Source organism: Sminthopsis crassicaudata, chromosome 1 (genome assembly GCF_048593235.1).
Source record: "Sminthopsis crassicaudata isolate SCR6 chromosome 1, ASM4859323v1, whole genome shotgun sequence".
Taxonomy (NCBI): Eukaryota; Metazoa; Chordata; class Mammalia; order Dasyuromorphia; family Dasyuridae; genus Sminthopsis; species Sminthopsis crassicaudata.
The window spans coordinates 181,369,576-181,388,139 of NC_133617.1; the positions used below are offsets into that span (position 1 = coordinate 181,369,576).

At 35.2% G+C, this 18,564-nt stretch overlaps 1 protein-coding gene across 4 annotated transcripts in view; it reads left to right on the top strand.

The window, feature by feature from the left end:
• RNF144B (ring finger protein 144B) overlaps nt 1-18,564 on the top strand; it is a 252,393-nt gene that overhangs the window by 168,662 nt on the left and 65,167 nt on the right. The gene's annotated exons all lie outside the window — the stretch shown is intronic.

Consider the following 18,564-nt stretch of genomic DNA (forward strand, 5'->3'; position numbering starts at 1 on the left):
GTATTTCCAGTGCTTGGCATATTGGAGGCACTTAATAAATGTTTGTCATCTGACTTACTATCCTAATTCCTTTCTTCTGGACCCACTCCATGTTGCCAGGTTTTTTAGAATTAATTTCTTTAAAAATTTTGTGAATGTTAATTGACAAAGAACATATGAAAAAAGATACTATCCTCATCCAGAGAAAGAACTGATGTAGAAATATGTATAATTTTATGTATGTTTATGTATTAATTTGTGTATAATGGTAGCCATCTCTAGGGTTGAGAGGAGAGAAGAAAAAAGGTGCATATGATAAATTCGTGTGTTTAAAATGGATAGCCAATTGTACATAGTGGATTTGTATATAAATGTTAACTGATATATTTTTGATTTTTCTATGCTCAATTTATCCTGCCCAACCAGGGAGCCTGCAATACATCATTATGTGCTCTTACTACATCTGTAGTTCTTCACCTCTGCAAAAACTGGAGGGAGCCATATCCTCATATATTTTCTTTAGGGCCATGCTTCAGTTTTTTAATTATACAGTTTTTAATTTCCATTTCATCATTATTCTTTCAATTTTAATTGTTAGACAACAAATATTAAGTGTTTAAAAAGTGCTAGATATAGGCATGCAAAAAAAAAAAGCACTAAACTTCAGTGAGCTTATATTCTTATGGAGGAGTCAATATAAATCAATGTATCTATACATAATACATATAGAATTGTTGAAAGATAAACTTAGAAGGAAAGTCTTCAGCAGCTTGGGGGAACCAAGAAAAACCTTCAGGCAATTGTGAGATTTAAACTTAGCCTTTGGATGCCAGGGAAGCCAAAAGATTGAGATGAGAAGGGGCACTGGATAGAAGGTAGAATGTGTGTGAGGAACTAGTTGGCTAGATAGATGAATCACAGATGAGTAAATGGGGATTCCAAAGTACAAGGATTCAGATTGTGAAGTGTTAATACCAAACAAAGGTCTTTATACTTGATTTTGGAGATATTAAGTAGTAATTGGAGTTTTTTAAATTAGGGGATGAAGTAGATTAGAAATACATTTTAGTTTGAAAACACCTGGGCAGCTGTGTGAAGCATGGATTGGAGTGACAAGGGATTTGAAGCAGGGAAACCAAAAAAAGGAAGGCTATTTCAGTAGTTAGGGTAAGAGGTAATAAAGTTGTAACTAGGCTGATTTGAGAAGAGAAAATAACATATGCAACATACAATAGATGCTATAAAGGTAGAAAGAACAAGTTTTTGTAATGATTGGAGTTACTGCATATTATCTTGGTTCTATTGACTTTGCATTGGTTCATATACTGTTCTTCTGATTCCTCCTATTCTAAATACTATGTTTTATGATTTGGTAAAAACAAAAACAAAATGATTTGGTAAAATTCCATTACATTCACATACCATGGTTTGTTTAACTACTTTCCCTTTCACCTCCTTTCCTCAAGATGGCTAGAAATCTGATATGGGTTATACATGTGTAATCATGTAAGAACATTTCCACAATAGGCATGTTGGGAAAAGGAAATAGAACAAACGAGGAAAACCACACCAAAAAAGTGAAAATAGTATGCTTCAATCTGTGTTCAGATTCCATAGTTCTTTCTGTAAGTGGACATTTTTTGAAATGAGTCTTTTGGAATGCTCTTAAATTCACTTTACTATTAAGTCAGTCATAATTGGTCATATGCACAATGTTGGTGTTACTGTATACATTGTTCTGATTCTGCTCACTTCATTCAGTATCAGTTAATATAAATCTTTGCAGATTTTTCTGAAGTCTACCTACTCATCATTTCTTATAGTGCAATAGTATTCCATTATATTCATATACTGCAAGTTACGTAGCCATTCCCTAATTGAGCATCCACTCAATTTCCAATTCTTTGTCACCACTAAAAGAGTTGCTGTAAGTATTTTTGTACAGTTATCTCCTTTTATTATGATCTCTTTGGGATACAGACCCAGTAGCAGTATTTCTGGATCAAAGCACAGTCTGATTACCTTTGGAACATAATTTGAAATCGCTTTTCAGAATGATTGAATCAGTTTACAATTCAACCAACTATACATTAGGTGTCAGTTTTCCTACATCTTGTCCAACATTTATTATTTTCCTTTACTCTCTGTTGAGATCCTGGATATCTTAGAATCAGCTGGAGTCAGGATAAACAAAATTCTTTATTCTTGGTCTTTTGGGGTCGCTGTCAGGGGATTAGATATAGGAATCTCCACACCTCCTTCCTCTCTCTCCACCACCAAAGAAGGATCTTGCCTCTCCTATTCCACCCTCTTTGTCCATCTTTCCTCCCTTCTTTGTCCATACCCACAGATCAAGCCAGCACAGAGTTGAGTAGGGTCATCCTTCAAACATGTTAATAGAGAATTGTCCAATTGGTAATTAGCCTTAAGTGCTAGGTTATCTAGATTAAGTGCATCTGCTCAGAGTTTTAGCCCTTTACAACTTTCATTTTAGCCAATCTGATAGTTATAAAGAGTTACCTCAGAGTTGTTTTAATTTGTGCTTCTGTAATCTGTAGTGATTTAGAACATTTTTTCATATGGCTAGAAATGGCTTTAATTTCTTCACCTGAAAATTGCCTTTTCATATCCTTTGACCATTTATCAATTAGGGAATGACTTGTGTTTTTAGAAATATTTGATAAAATTCACTTGTAAATTCATCTGGCATGGAAATTTTTTCCTCAGGGAGATCCTTGATAGCTTGTTCAATTTCTTTTTCTAAGAGGAGGTTATTTATTTATTTATTTATCTTGAGGCTGGGGTTAAGTGACTTGCCCAGGGTCACACAGCTAGGAAAGTGTTAAGTATCTGAGACCAGATTTGAACTCTGGTCCTCCTGAATTCAAGGATGGTGCTCTATCCACTGCGCCATCTATCTGCCCCCTAAGAGGAGGTTATTTAAATATTTTATATCCTTTTCTAATAACCTAGGCAATTTACATTTCTGTAGATTTGTTGCCATACATTTGTATAAAATAACTCCTAATTATTGCTTTAATTTTTTCTTGGTGGTACATTCACCTTTCTCATTTCCAATGCTGGCAATTGATTTTTTTCTTTTCTTTTTTTAATCAAATTAATCAAAGGTTTATCTATTTCATTGATTTTTTTCATAAAATCAATTCAGTTTTATTTATTAACTCAATGGTTTTTCTTAGTTTCAGTTTTATTTATCTCTTCTTTGATTTTAAGAATTATTAATTTGGTGTTTAATTAGGGATTTTTAATGTTATTTTTCTAGCTTTTAAATTTGCATCCCCAATTCATTCATCTGCTCTTTCTCATTTTATTCATGTAAATATTTAGAAATATAAAATTTCCCCTAAGTCCTGCTTTGACTGCATTCCATAAATTTTGGTACATTGTCTCATTGCCATTCTCTTTTATGAAATGATTGTTTCTATGATTTGTTGTTTTGACCCACTTATTCTTTAAAATTAGATTACTTAGTTTCCAGTTAATTTTTAATATATCTTTCCATGTATTCTTTATATGTAATTTTTATGCATCATGATCTGAAAAAGATGCATTTGATATTTTGCCTTTCTGCATTTGTTTGTGAGGTTTCTATGCCCTAAAACATTGGTTTCATAGAGTTATTAGTTTCCACTTGCCCAAAATGAATTTTTAAGGAATTATTTTCTTAAGGTAGTTTTTAGCCCTCCTTTTCCTTTTGGCCAATCCTACTTTTAAACGTGTTATTTTCTAATTGTATTCATATAGTTCCTGACTTTGGCAGGTAGACTCCTAAATATTTTATATTATCTACAGTTATTTTAAATGGAATTTCAATTTATATTTCTTGCTGCTGAATTTTGTTGGTAACATAGAAATGCTGATGAATTATGTGAATTTATTTTTTATTCTACAACTTTGCTAATGTTAATTATTTTTAGTAGTTCTTTGGTTCATTCTCTAAGCATAGCATCATATCATCTGCAGAGAGTAATAATTTTGTTTACTCATTACCTATTCCAATTTGTTTTAGAGATTTAATTTCATTTTCTTCTCATTTTGCTAAATCGAACATTTCTAATACAATATTGAATAGTAATGGTGATAGTGGGTAGTTTTATTTTACCCCTGATCTTATTGTGAATGTTTCTAGATTATCCCCATTACATAAGGTGTTACTGATGGTTTTTTCATTTATTCCGATGCTCTCTAGTATTTTTAATAGGAATAGGTGTTGGATTTTGTCAAAAAAAATTTTTTTGTATCTATTGAGATAATCATATGATTTCTTTTAGTTTGGTTATTGATATAGTCAATTATGTTCATAGTTTTCCTAATATTGAACCAACAAAGGAGTTATTTTCTTCAATGGATTCCCCCTCCCCCCAATTTGGCCAAGTCTGCTTTTTAAGGAATTGTTTTCTTTGCTCAATTTTTGTGCTTCCTTCTCCAAGTTGTTGACTTTTCTTTCCTAATTCTCCTGCATGACTCTCATTTCTTTTTCCAGTTTTTCTTCTATTTCCCTTACTTGATTTTAAAAATCCTTTTTTAGCACTTCCAAGAAGACATTTTGGGCTTGAGAATAATTCATATGCCCTTTTGAGATTTTACATGTAGCCATTTTTTGGCATCATTGTCCTCTTGCAAATTTGTGTTTTGATTTTCTCTGTCACTATAGTAGTTTTATATAATATGGACCCTTTTTTTGGTGGTGGTTCATTTTTCAAACTTGAGCTCTGCTCATGGGACACAAGGATCACTTGTAACCAAGCTTCTCACACATAGGGGCCAGAAGTCCTGGTCACTGGCTTTTTGTAGCAGGGCTTTGGAATTGGCAGCTTGCCTACTCTGTTAGCATAGCCTAGCATAGTGGCACCTATTGTGCACTGGATTCTGGGGCTCCAGTTTGCCAGTTCTGCTGGGACTGAAGGCCTCACAGCTGGCTTGCTGTGCCACTTGCCTGGTGAACCAAGGCCTTGGTTATTGATCTGTTCTGTGGCTAAGAGTCTCCTGATGGCTTTCTCAGATACCATTTTGCAAGGCTCTTTTCCCCTTTTACTCAAGTGAGACAGACCTTTTTTGAAGTCCTTCTAAATTATCTTAGGCTGGAAAATTGTTTTACTCTTATCTTTTTTGTACAAGATTCTATTGTTCCAGAATTATTTTAGAAACAAAGCAACTTCTTGGCTTTTGTTTTCAATCTTGACTCCCCCACCCCTCCTTTAAATTTCTTTTGATAGCAGGTTTTTTTTGTTTGTTTTTGTTTTTGTTTTTTAATGCATAACCTTTGATCTCTAAGCTGTGGCTCTTGATTCTCTGTATATCTTATATATTTGACCCTTTGAGGGATGCTGAGATTTTGTTATTGCCCTCAAATGATTGCTTTATTTCTTATCCAACTTGTTGATTTTATTAATGTAAAAACTTCTGAATTTCTTGTAAAATAATCTATTTATAGTTGTACTGTATAGGAACAAGTGATTATCTTTTGCGATTATCAATTTCTTGCTTAACAGTTCTCTTCCTAGTCATAGCTAGGGAAAGTATTGGATTGGTTCCCTTTTAATATTTTTTAATAGTGTAACTTAATATTCAGGTCATATCTCCATTTTGGTGTTATTGTGCTATGTGATATAAGACACCTAATTTTGGCCAAGCTTCTTTTCTATTTTCCTAGTAGCTCTTTTCAAGTAGAAAGATAATTCTTTCCAAAGTACTTTCTATTCTGGATCCATCAAACATCCCAGATTGAAATTTATTCTCTTAGTCCAACTTTGTATTGACTAATCTAGGTAATTTAATTATTTAACCTTATTTAGATCAAGAATTCTAAACTTTTTGTGTCATGGACTCCTTTGGCAGTCTAGAACTTGTCTATAGACTGCTTATCAAAATAGTTGTTTTTTAAATTCATAATTAAAGAAAATACAAAATTCAATTTAAAGGTTAGTGAAAAGAGATATAAATTCTTTCCCCATCCAGATTTATGGATCTCTTGAAATCTATCTATAGATCCCATTTAAAGTGCTTGGACTCCAGATTAAGAACTTTTGGTATAGAGTATTGTGAAGCAGCTTTGAAGTTACGTGTTGAATTTATTCTATAAGTAACAAAAAGCAAGATTTGTAGTTTTAGTTATCATACTCTCCTGGTCTATACTGTATTCCAAAATGTTGTGTGTGTGTGTGTGTGTGTGTGTGTGTGTGTGTGTGTGTGTGTGTGTAGTGTTTTAAAGTCCAGAATAAAAAGAAAAGAAAATAGAAAAAATCAGGTATTGTGATCTGAACAGATCCTTTATTTCAGTTAGTACCTCTTCAGACATGGTACCCAGACTGTGATAGAACAATAGATTGGACATACTCCTTTACTTCATTCCTTACCTGTTTTTTTTTTTAATTTTTATTTCATATTTTCAATTACTAACACTTATTTCATCTTTCCCCCATTCCCAATTGGAAAAAAAGGGAAAAAGGAAAAAATCCTTAGTCAAATAAAACAAATGGTTACATTAGCTACTTCTAATAATGTATATCTCATTTAGAAGCTACCTTATATCACCTCTCTGTCAGAAAGTTTGCCTGTTTTTCTAATTGTGTGTGTGTGTGTGTGTGTGTGTGTGTGAGAGAGAGAGAGAGAGAGAGAGAGAGAGAGAGAGAGACAGAGAGAGAGAGAGAGAGAGACAGAGAGAGAGAGAGAGAGAGAGAAAGAGAGAGCGACAGACAGACAGACACATAAACAAAAAAGAAGGAGGGAGAGAAGGGAGGGAAGAGAAGAAGGGATGAAAAGAGATGAAAGGAGGAAGGGAGGGAGGGTCAGAGAGAGAAAAAAGTTCAATTCTTTAAATGTTAAAGATACACTTAAAATAATCCAATTGAAGGGGACTTCCAACTTATCTCTCTGATGTAGTCAAGGCTCTACCTATGTCCCACAGGAGTATGAAAACACCAGTTAGATCATTGAAACCCAAACTTTCCCAGTGAAAAAAAAGAGGAAAGGGAATAGGGACTAGCTGGAATGGTACAGGTCAGTTGACTCTGACATTTCATTCATTAGACAAATTCCTAGAATGAATTGTTAACCCTTGGAGACACTAAAAATCCTAGCAGTTTGGGTTTCTTGGGTTTCACTTTGGGAGTGTATTTAACAAATAGCACCCTGTGTTTTTTTCTTTTAATTGTTATTATTTACACATTTCTTTAGAGCAAGGATTGCCTGCACAATTCTGGTCTTATATTGCACCATTCAATAATTCAAATTTTTTCTGTCCTTCCTAAGGAAAAAGATGTAAAAGAATAGAGGTTAATCTGTGATTTTGAGAAGTCAAGTTCTTTCATTTTGCACATGGAAAAACTGAGGCTCAGAAATGTTAAGTGATATGTACAAGATCATATAGGTGGGATTTGAATCCAAGTCCTTTTACACTAGGGGCAACTAGATGGTAAAGCAGATAGAGTATCAGGCTTGAAGACAGGGAGACCTGAGTTCACATGCAGCTTCAGACACTTAATAGCTATGTGACCCTAGTCACTCAACCCTGCTTGCCTCGGTTTTGTCTTCTATAAAATGAACTGGAGAAGGAAATCTTTACTAAGAGCCTTCCCGTCCTCTCCCAAAGAGTAATGAGTTAGAAGCAACTGAAAAATGATTAAATAATCTTTGACTTTGGAGCCAATACAGTTTATACTGTATAAAAGATACCAGGGTAACTGGTTTTTTAATTGCTTGGTGCTGACCCCCCAAAAGGAAGTTGAATATATGGCTTGACCCTCTGGGCTAGAGAATGCTATGGGTGATCTAAAGAAGATAGGATTTTTGAGTTTTAATTTCATTGTTGCTTATTTTCCAAAACCTCTTTGGAAATGCAAATTTGATTATTTTGTCAGCACTGGTATATTGTTCAGCGTGTGGATACTATAGAAGGGATTTATGCTATAAGGGCGTTTTCACTGGTCATTCTCCCTTTCCTGGAATGGTCTCCTTGTCTCTGTCTTCTGACTTCTCCTGACTTGTCTTGGTTAAAATCCTATCTTTAGCAAGCCTTTTCTCCCTTAATAATGTTGGTGTCTTCCCTCTTTTGATTATCTTCAATTTATCATGTGTGTATACGTACATGTATGTGTGTGTGTATATATATGTGTGTATATGCATATATATATATATCCACAGTGAAAATAATTTTTTTCAATTAATTGTAAAGTTATTTTTAACATTCATTTTTTTAAAGGAATTCTAAATTATTTCCCTTTCTTCTTTACTAATTGAGAAGGCAGGCAATTTGACATAGCTTATACATGCAAAACATGTTTCCATTTTAGTCATGTTGTGAAAGAAAACTATCCTCTATCTTGTTTATCTTGTTTATATATTGTTGTTTTCATGTTGATTCCCCCCATTAAGTTGTGAGTTTTTTGACAGCTGGGACTATTTTTGCCCTTCTTTATATCTCCAATGTTTTATATCTCCAGTGTTCTGCACCTGGCACATGCTAAATGCTTAATAAATGCAGTTGACTTGAGTGTACAGGGAACATCTGGTTGAGGAAACCTAGAAGCACCCCCAAAATGAAAATGACTTATTGAATTTTAGTTATGGCAGAAATAGTATCCTGGAGTTCAAAGTGTGATTGGGGAAGGTATGAGAGTCTTGAGGAACAATGAGACATCTTGACCACAGAAGGACATAAATAGACTGCCAAAACTTAACAGGACATATTCTTTCCTCTGTGGATATGTACATACAAGCACATATGAAATAACCTGCTCTGGGGCCAGGACTACTTACAGAAGCCACCAGAGAGACACAAGAGAGAAACAGCAAGATATTTTACTTTCCTCTTGCAATTTATAGAAGGCTTTGCAATAATTTAGCTCTTTGAAGGATCTTGGCTTTCTTAGAATGTAGCATGGGAAATAATGGATAGAAGTTCAAAGAAGGCCTATTTAGGCTAGATATCAAGGGGAAAAAAACTTTCTAATAATTAGAGTTTTCTCAGTGAGAGATGGACTAGCTCAAGAGGAGGTGAGTTCTCCCTCCTTGTAGGTCTTCAAACAGAAGCCAAGATGACCACTTGTCAGATAAGTCAATATCCATCTCTGTGACTTTATTTTTTTTTAAGCAAAGAGGAAAAAGTGTCATTTAGTGGATTTAATCTTCAGTTGTTTCAGGATTGAATTCCTTTTGTTTATTAAGCAACTCTGTTTAGTTAATTTTCTGAGGCTGATTGTTAGGTCTTCTCTGCAAACCTTAACAACTAACAGTTTCTGGAGTCTAAGGTTTCTTTGGAGGAAATGGAAGGATGTAAAATTGGCCCAACTCTTGGTTTCTTTGCCTGGGAGCCATCAATTTCCTTTCGGCTATGCTGTTTAGAGAGAACACCTGGCACAGCTGGATTGTTTTGGGAATAGTGTGAAGTCTGGGGCCCTATCATGGGACAGATTTTAGGGCTCTTGAGAGAGGCACTATGGGGGAAGGGATTATTTTTTAAATGCCAGTGGACAGTTATTGAATTACTAATATTGAAGCACTCAGTAACCTAAAGATTTAAATGGACAGGTTGGCTACATTGTGATTCTATCCTTTTTTCAATATATTCAGTTCAAAAGTTTCTCAGTCATGTCTGACTCTTCACAAATCTACTTGGTTTTTTCTTGGCAAAAATACTGGAATCATTTGTCATTTCCTTTTCCACTTCATTTTACAGATGAGGAAACTCAGGCATACAAGGTTAAGTGACTTCTCCAGAGTCATTCAGCTAGTAAGTTTCTAAGACTAGATTCAAACTCAGGATGATGAGTATTGATTCCAGACCTGGCATTCTGTGCTCTGTGACATCTACCTGTCCCTATCTTTCAACATAGCCATCTTTAACTGTCTGTTTTTCACAGAGCACTCACACGTGCCCATCCTATTTCTCTTCATTGTTATTTCTATCTCTAGGATTCCTAATTTTAGATGCTTTTTGATCAGCAAAGATCAAGACAAGAAGCTGTTTTATCCCATTTACTTGGTAAAAACTTGAGGTACTTTGTGATCTGGAACAAAAGCTTCCTCTTGGAGGATTATTTGTATCAAACCCTCAAAGGATCTGATCTGAATACCTCTTTCCAGAAAACAGTAGATAGTTATTTTTGGCTACAAGTAATACATGTTAATCTGCTTTAAACTTCCACATTCAAAGTTGGTAGATTAGGCTCTGGGACCTACCTTTTTCTCTTTGCACATTTCAGCTTGAAAGGTTTTTTGTTTGCTTATTTGTTTTTAAATCCAGCCTTATCAACTCACTATGGGTTGATGCCATCCATGGTTTTTTCTATATTACCCCAAAATGGTCTCTACTCTCTGGTGTCTGTAGTTGTTTTGAAGTAATAAGGAATCATGACAATTCTGGTATGAGGGCAGATAGCAATACATGAGACAGGATACTAGAGGTAATAATTTATTGTGTTACTCATGCCAAAGTTAAATAATTTCCCCCGGCCTCAGTTATTTATCAAAGTTCTTCAGCATCCAAAGTACTTTATATTTCAGCCCTTTCTTACCTTGCTCCCCTCCATGGATTCTGTTATCCCAGAACTGGTCTACTTGCCCCTCATCCCAACACTTCCTATTCCTTTGCACTGGCCGCATCTCATGATATACTCACCCCACCCTCTCACTTCTGCTTTCTAATTTCCCTGCCTTCCTTCAAAAATCTGTTCACCACTGTTTATAGGAGGCTTTAACAAGAGACTACCTGGTTTCCATCTTTCCATGCTTCATCCCCAACTTCCTAAGGATTTCCCTCTGAGACTTTATTATTGTATCATTTCAGTTGTGAGTGATTCTGAATGACCCCATTTGGGATTTTCTTGGCAAAAATACTGTTGTGGTTTGCTATTGCCTTCTTCAGGTCATTTTACAGATGAGGAAACTGAGAAAAATAGGATGAAGTGACTGCCTATGTCACACAACTAATAAATGTCTGAGGCTAGATTTGGATTTAGATCCTTCTGACTCTGGGTTATTGCTCTATCCACTATATAATTTGGATCTACCAAGTAGTTTATGTGTTGTCTTCCTCATTGGAATGGAAGCTTTTTGAATATGAGAATTTTTTTTTTTTACTTTGTATCCCTTATAAATGACACAATACTGGGCATATATTTACACTTAACAAATTGTTAACCTGATACCTCTTGTATCTTTGGAGGAAAACCCTGTAAACCTTAAAATACTTTGTAAATATCATTTGCGATCATCATTAATCTTACATGAACAGAATGCTTTTGTATATTGGCTGCTTGGGACATAGGGGTAGAGAGGAGAAATCTTTCTGGTTAATATTTACAAACAGGGTACTTGTCCTATGATAGTCATACATATTAGAAATAGCTCTCTTTCCTATCTCTGGTGTATGTAGAAAACACTATATAGACCATAGATAGGACGGAGAAATGTCAGTTGTAATAGAGTATAACTTAAAGATTCATGATACAGTTTAGAACCTTGGTGTGATGATCATAAAGGGAACTAACTTTACTATTACTATTAAGTTCTTTTGATACGGTGGACACTAAATCCCCTTAAATAAGATGATGGCAAATTTCATTAGTCTTTAGCAGGAACTTAAAAGTATATAAATCCAGCAGAACACTATCATGTAGCCTGTTATAGATGCTTGATGCTATTTGAAGGACTTTGGGCACACAGTTTGTGACGGAAAAAAAGAGAGTCTCTGGAAACCTCTTGAGATCAGCTGTAGGTAGCACCCCATTAAATAAGATGAAATTGCTTTTTATATCCTCAGAAACAAGCAATTGCAAGTGAGAGATCTGAGTTTAAAATTAGGACGAGTTTGCAAGTAACATGGTCTTTTATTCACCTAGTCAAGCATTTATTAAAGCTAACACTGACAGCTTCAAAAGTTGGGCGTGGGGACAGGGAGGGAAGGAGAGAGAGAGAGAGAGAGAGAGAGAGAGAGAGAGAGAGAGAGAGAGAGAGAGAGAGAGAGAGAGAGAGAGAGAGAGAGAGAGAGAGAGAGGAGAGAGAGAGAGAGAAAGAGAGAGAGAGAGAGAGAGAGAGAGAGAGAGAGAGAGAAAGAGAGAGAGAGAGAGAGAGAGAGAGAGAGAGAGAGAGAGAGAGAGAGACAGAGACAGAGAGAGAGAGAGAGAGAGAGAGAGAGAGAGAGAGAGAGAGAGAGGGGAGGGGGGAGAGAGAGAGGACATTGGATGATGTAAGAAGAGAAAGGATGAATCTGTAAACTAGCCTGTCCTAGTACAAGGAACATGAAATAGTCCATATTTCAAAAAATAGTTTTTCACATTCAATAAAATCTGAGCATTTCATGGGGAAAAAAACCATCATGCAAAAAACATTTTATTTGTGTTGTTTATATTTTGAGAAGTTCAAGTCTGTACTAGAGAAAGGCATAAATCTGGAATCAAAAAATGTTTCTATTTCTTTTTGTTGCCTTGAAACTAGGCTGGGTCTCTCTTCCTTCCTCCTCCCTCCCTTCCTCTCAGTTTATACTTGAAGTCCTTCCTGTGAACATTTGAAGATTGTCAACCTTAATCTTAAAAAGAAATCATTCAGGATTTCGAAACATACTTGCAAGATTTGCTTTCCTTTAGAAAATACTAGTACAATATGTTTTTGTCTTTTTTCCTTTGTCTGAAGGGGACTAAAAAAAAGTTGCCAAAAAATTTTGTCCTGGGTGTCTTATGTATGATTCCCACCCAAATTCAAGATGTTCTTCAGCTAGTCTATAGTGTAGCTAGCTGTGTTTGAAAGCATCCCAGAAAATTTTTCAGCTGTTAAGTCTCAATAATTGCAAATGATCTTTATTGTTGTGTTAATAATGTTGTGTTTGTGTGTCTGTCTCTCTGTCTCTGTGTATGTGTATGTGTGTGTGTATGTGTATGTGCACTGATTTTATTTTATTTTTTGTCTAGGAGAAGCCATTTATATAATCTGGTCATTGTTCTAGATTATAATGACTTCAATCAAACACAAATAGAGTTGTTCACTTATTTCCTTCTCAGTGTTTTCAATCATTGTTTTGAAAATGGTGTGTTTAGATTAACCTCTTCCAAGATAGGAAAGTGGAACTGAAAACAACCACATATATAATGGCGACAGCTGTATAAATGAAGACTATTTTGAACAGGAACAAAACCCATCAAAAGTAATGCCCAGTGGTGGTACTGATGGTACTGACTCACTCAGTTTAAGCCCTTGCCCTTCCTTTTTTTCAGTTAAGACCTATGACTCCTGGGAAGGGGGCTATCCATCTATATTATTTTATACTTTTGTGCTTAAAATTTTGGGGAGGATTATCTACCCTCTGGAAAAGGGGTAATTTTGAGTATTAGTGGGGTTTTATATGCTGCTGTAGAAACTGAATTTGTCATTTAAAGTAGATGATTATCTTGAAAATTTTAAAAATGTAATGTATTTTAGGAGCAATTAATGCTTTTTTGTAGATACTATTTTTTAATAGTATCAGGCTTATGAGATTTAATTAACAGTTAAGAAAACTGAGGTTAAGTGACTTGTGCAAGGTCACATGAGTAGAAAATGACAGGCAGGATTCAAATCTGGATTCTCTGCCCTTAAATTGATTACTGTTTCTGCTGGGTACCTATATACAGATACAATAGCTATTTTAAAGAAATAATTTTTTTAAACCCCCCCCCCCTTTTTTTTTTTAAACATCATAGAAACCAGTTTCTTCCAGAATTAGGTATTCTTTGTGGGAAGGCTAGATGACTATGGTTACATACTATAATTACTGTGTTTGTTAGACTACATTTGTCATTTTTCCTATTCTTTAGTAACTCCCCCATGTTTTAGTGAAATGTTACTGAAGGCTGCAAATTGAAACAGAAAGATTGGTATTCAGAAAACTTATTTGTTGACAACCCTAAGGGGTTAGTACTCAAGTTAGTACTCTGAGGTACATTGCAGAGTTCAAAAAAGAAAGCATATGTGGGGGAAAGACTTAAAGAATGGTGCCCTAAAATTAAATGTCATTTAGCATAGATATCTAAATCTCTTCTGTGCTATAAAGCACAAAGAACAAAGGAACAAAAAAGAGGAGACAAGGAGTTTATTGTTGCATTAAAAAAAAAACCTTTAGGATCATATCATACATTTTTCCCTCCATTTCTCCTCTCCTAACAATTTGATATAGGTTATATATGTGCAGTCATGTAAAACATTTCTTTATTAGTACTGTTGTTAAAGAAGAAACAAATCAAAAGGGGGGAAAAAGTGTAACTAATAAGCTGCATAATCTTTAAAAATATATTTTTTAATACTAATGTTTTTTTTAAAGCTAATGTTGAGTTTTATCAAAGAACAGTTAGTTATAATCTATATTCTGTATATATTTGGTATGTGCTCAACAGGTATCAGAATTTGGAGTCAGAGAAACAACTGGCTTCAGATTTTGCCTGATTATGGGCTTATTAACCAACTTTTCTGGGCCTCAAATTTCCTCATCTGAATGGGTTGGATTAGATGATTTTAAGGTCCTATAATCTGAGATGATGAAGTAATTAAATCTTCCCCTGAAGCTAAAAGGTAAAAATTAGAATTGAGAAATTCCCTGAATACTATAGTATACCCTTGAAATATTTCTTGAATATTCTCTCTTTTTTAATCCTACAAATCCTCTGTTCAGTCAGATCCAGGACTGGAGAACTCCCTAAATTTTCAAGGTCATTTCAGTCACTGTAGCCTTTGTAGAAACCAGATGCTGCTGGATCAGTGGCAGGAGGAAAGGCTGGAGTCTTGACAGGGAACAGGACAATGCTAATGTGCTTGTCATACTTGGGGGTGTTAGCCAATGGAATTCTGGTTCAGTGGAGTGGTTTTTGTTTTTTGTTTTTAAATTTCTGTTCCTTTTACTTTTCTTTGCTACTTCTGCTTATTTCCTACTGGACCTCTATTCCTTACTTCCTGGGTCACTGCTGCCTTCTTCCTGTTGTCTTCCTTTTTTTTTTTTTTTTTTTTTGCTCCCCTTTTTGGTAGTAGTGTTATTAGCTGAATCCCAGAACCATTCAGTGCCTGAGACTCACAAGTAAATGCAGATAGATCCTGTGAGGGTCAGCCTACTTAACCTATAAATACTTGACTCACTAGATTATGTGTTGAACTTCTCCTGCTTGAATAACCTCCTATTTGTTTGTGAAAGGAATTATTTCTGTTAACAACTGATACACATCTAATTTAAAGCTAGGCTTTATGGTAATAGAACTTTTAATAGCATTTTATTGCAAAGTGCTTCACAAATACTATCTTATTTGATCTTCACCACCACTCTGGAAGGTAAAGTGCCACTTCTTTCCCCATTTTACAGATGAGGAAACCAAAACTGAAAGATTAAGTGCATTTGGTCCCAGAGCTACTAAGTATCTGGTTCTGGATTTGAATTCGTGTATTCTGACTATATGTGCAGTGTTCTAGCCACCATCTAGGTGGTGGTGAGATGCAAGTCTTAGGGTGGTGAGAAGAATTCTAGAAGGAAGAAAGGGGATGCTCATGTAGCACTGCCTACTTCAGGGTTTTGTTAGGAATTTACCCTCTTGCTTTATCTCTATTTGGATGAACATGTAAAGAGGAAATAGTATTGATTGTACATAGTTGGCAGTTTTAAAATGTTTCCATTACATCTTCCATTCCTAGAAATTGTTGAGTTGGAAAAAATGTCATCTAGTCCAATCCCATCTGAAATATGTACCTTGACTTCCCTTTTAGAGGCTTGAGAGGTTAGGAAGTATTTCTTATTTCAAGCTAAGATCTACCTCTTTCTATCTTTTACCTCTTGGATGTAGTCTTTACCAGGCAGGATAAATCTAAGTACTCCTCTACAATATTTTGTGGTTGTTTAGTTATTTTTAGTCGAGTCTGACTCTGTGACTCTTTGAAGGTTTTCTTGGCAAAGATACTGGAGTGGCTTACTACTATTCCTTCTTTATATCATTTTACAGAGGAGGAAACTGAGGTAAAAAAATGAAATGGCTTGTCTAGGGTCACACAGATAGAAAGTATATGAGGCTGGATTTGAACTCAGGTCTTCCTGACTCCAGGCCTGATACTCTGTCCATTAGCTGCCCTCATTCTATGAAGGTCAGTGAAAAAGTCCCTCATGGTTTTGATTATAACTAGCTGAAAGTGGTATCCTGTATCATACTTGTTGCTTGTTCTTATAGTCAGTTGTCTTCTTGGATTATTCTCAGTTTCCTAGTTTTGCTTAATTTCTTCATTCCATTTTTTAATCCAAAGTTCATTTGTAGCCATAAAGGTTTCTTCAGATACTGTCCATTTTTTTCATCATTGTAATCTTTTATTTAATTTTTAAAAGCAGTTCCCAAGAGCCTCTCATCCTTCTCAGAAACACAAGATATTTTTGCCTTACCTGTTACCACTATCAAGGTTGCTGAAGGGACTTGTGATCAGAATTCTGAGATAATAAAATTAGAAGGAAAAAAAAAAGAAACAAAACGACTTTACTAAAGAAGCTGATAGGTAGCATTCCTATTTCTACTGCCAAGAGATAATAAATATGAAAATTAAAGTATAAATGTAAAATGTTAATGATCAACCAGCCTGTTCATGTTTAAATTTGTAGGAATTTGGGGAAAGTTAATTCTTGAGCATTTTGAAGTACAGCAGTAAGCCTGTTCAAAGAGCGTGTTTAATCTGACAATGTAAGGAAACATTGGTGTCAGTCAGAGCTTCTGCCCTTTTTGTTCCATCTATGAATAATTATAGGATAAGCCTTGAGGAAAATTTAAAATCCCACAAGCAAGAATTGTTCCTGTATTTCTAAAGAAGGCTTATAATGAATGATTGAAAAAAAAGCATTCATTAAGCTCCTTTACTGGAGCTAGGGATGAAGGAAGAGCTGTGCATATCATTTGGTCAGCCTCCCTATTCTTCCTTCCCTATTCCTGTTAGGCCAGCCATGGTACTAACTGCTGTAGATTTGAGTACAAAAGCAAAGGTAGGCCTTGAGTATGTCTTTGGAGGTCTATCCTCCCCCTTTTTGGGAAAAACTAGTGGAATGACCAGGAGTTGAACCTTTGGGGAGATAGGCATAATTTGGGGGCTAGAATGAGGGAGGAATATAGGAAATAAAGAGAATCATGACCTAGGCCAGTCCTGGTAGCAGGACTCCTGAGCCAAAATTTGGGAGATGACAGAATTAAAACATCTAGGACAAGGTCTTAGGTTCTTTCCTCAAATGCCTGACTTGACTGATAAAAATTAAGTAATGGATCTATTAGGCTTAGAGGTTTTGAAAATTTGATTTGAGTCAACTAAACTAGTTCATAATTGGATAGGGGTTTAGATTATCTTTCTTAACCAAAATCAGAGCTAATGGTATTAGTGTTTCTTTAAAAGTGAATAGGATCTACCTGATCCTTTACAAATGGATCTGGCAAATGTTAAAGGGATAGATTTCATTATTTGGCCTATAATGTAAATAGTCTTGACCTATAGTGAGGGACAGGATATAATTTCCATTATACGTAGCCTGTTTATTCATAAAAAAACAAACAAACAAACAAACAAAACTTTTCACAGTATGCTTTCTTGGGGTTAGAAATATTTTGAGACTAATCTCAAGGAAGACACATTTCTTTATTTCTTAATGGTTTAGAGCTAAGATATCCTGTATATGGACTATTACCTAAGAGTTAGATCATGACTAGGGGGGAAATTGGGTATCATTTAAGAATGTGGCAAGCATTTATCAAGGGCCCAATGTGTTCCAGAGATTGTGCTAGGTATTGGGGACTGAAATATGAAAACAAATCACTTAATCAGCTTAACCAGTACTCAGCCTTTTTTTAGGAGCTTAAAAGCAGGCTTGAAGCCTGTTAATTTTCAAATTATTACTCAGAAGAAATAGAATCAAATTTGAGTTGAGAGTTAATTTGGATTTTCCCATTTCACAAATATTCCAACAAGAGAGTCATTTGGCCCCAGCTTAAAGTCTGCCAGTGATAGGAAACTGTGCCTACTAGGAAAGCCATTTTATTCTTCAATATCTCTTGTAATTGCTATATCCATAAAATCAATTTGTTCATATAAGGGTGGCCTATGAGGAAATTCCTTCTCCCTAGGACCTGCAGAAGTTAAATGATTTCAATATTAAGCGAAGAGTGACTTCATGAACCTTGATGTTCTTGATGCTGAAGCACTGAACCATGATATCTTCTCAGCATCTTGTTAAAGAAAAAAATTATGTTGAGATAAAATCTTCCTTTTTGTAATTTCTACTTTTCCATTCTTATAACATTCTTTTCTTTCTTTTTTTGTGGAGGCAATTGGGGTTAAGTGACTTGCCCAGGATCATACAGCTAGGAAGTGTTAAGTGTCTAAGATCACATTTGAACTCAGGTCCTCCTGATTTCAAGGTTGGTTCTCTAATCACTGTGTCACCTAGTTGCCCCTAATTTTACTTATTTAAATAGATAAGGAGGCAGACTGCTCTGGAGACAGAAGAGAGAAAATGGATGGGCAGTCCTAGGCATCTATTGGCATCCGTATTGGTAAATCCTTTATGGAAGAAGATGGACAAGAATTAAGTTGTGACAG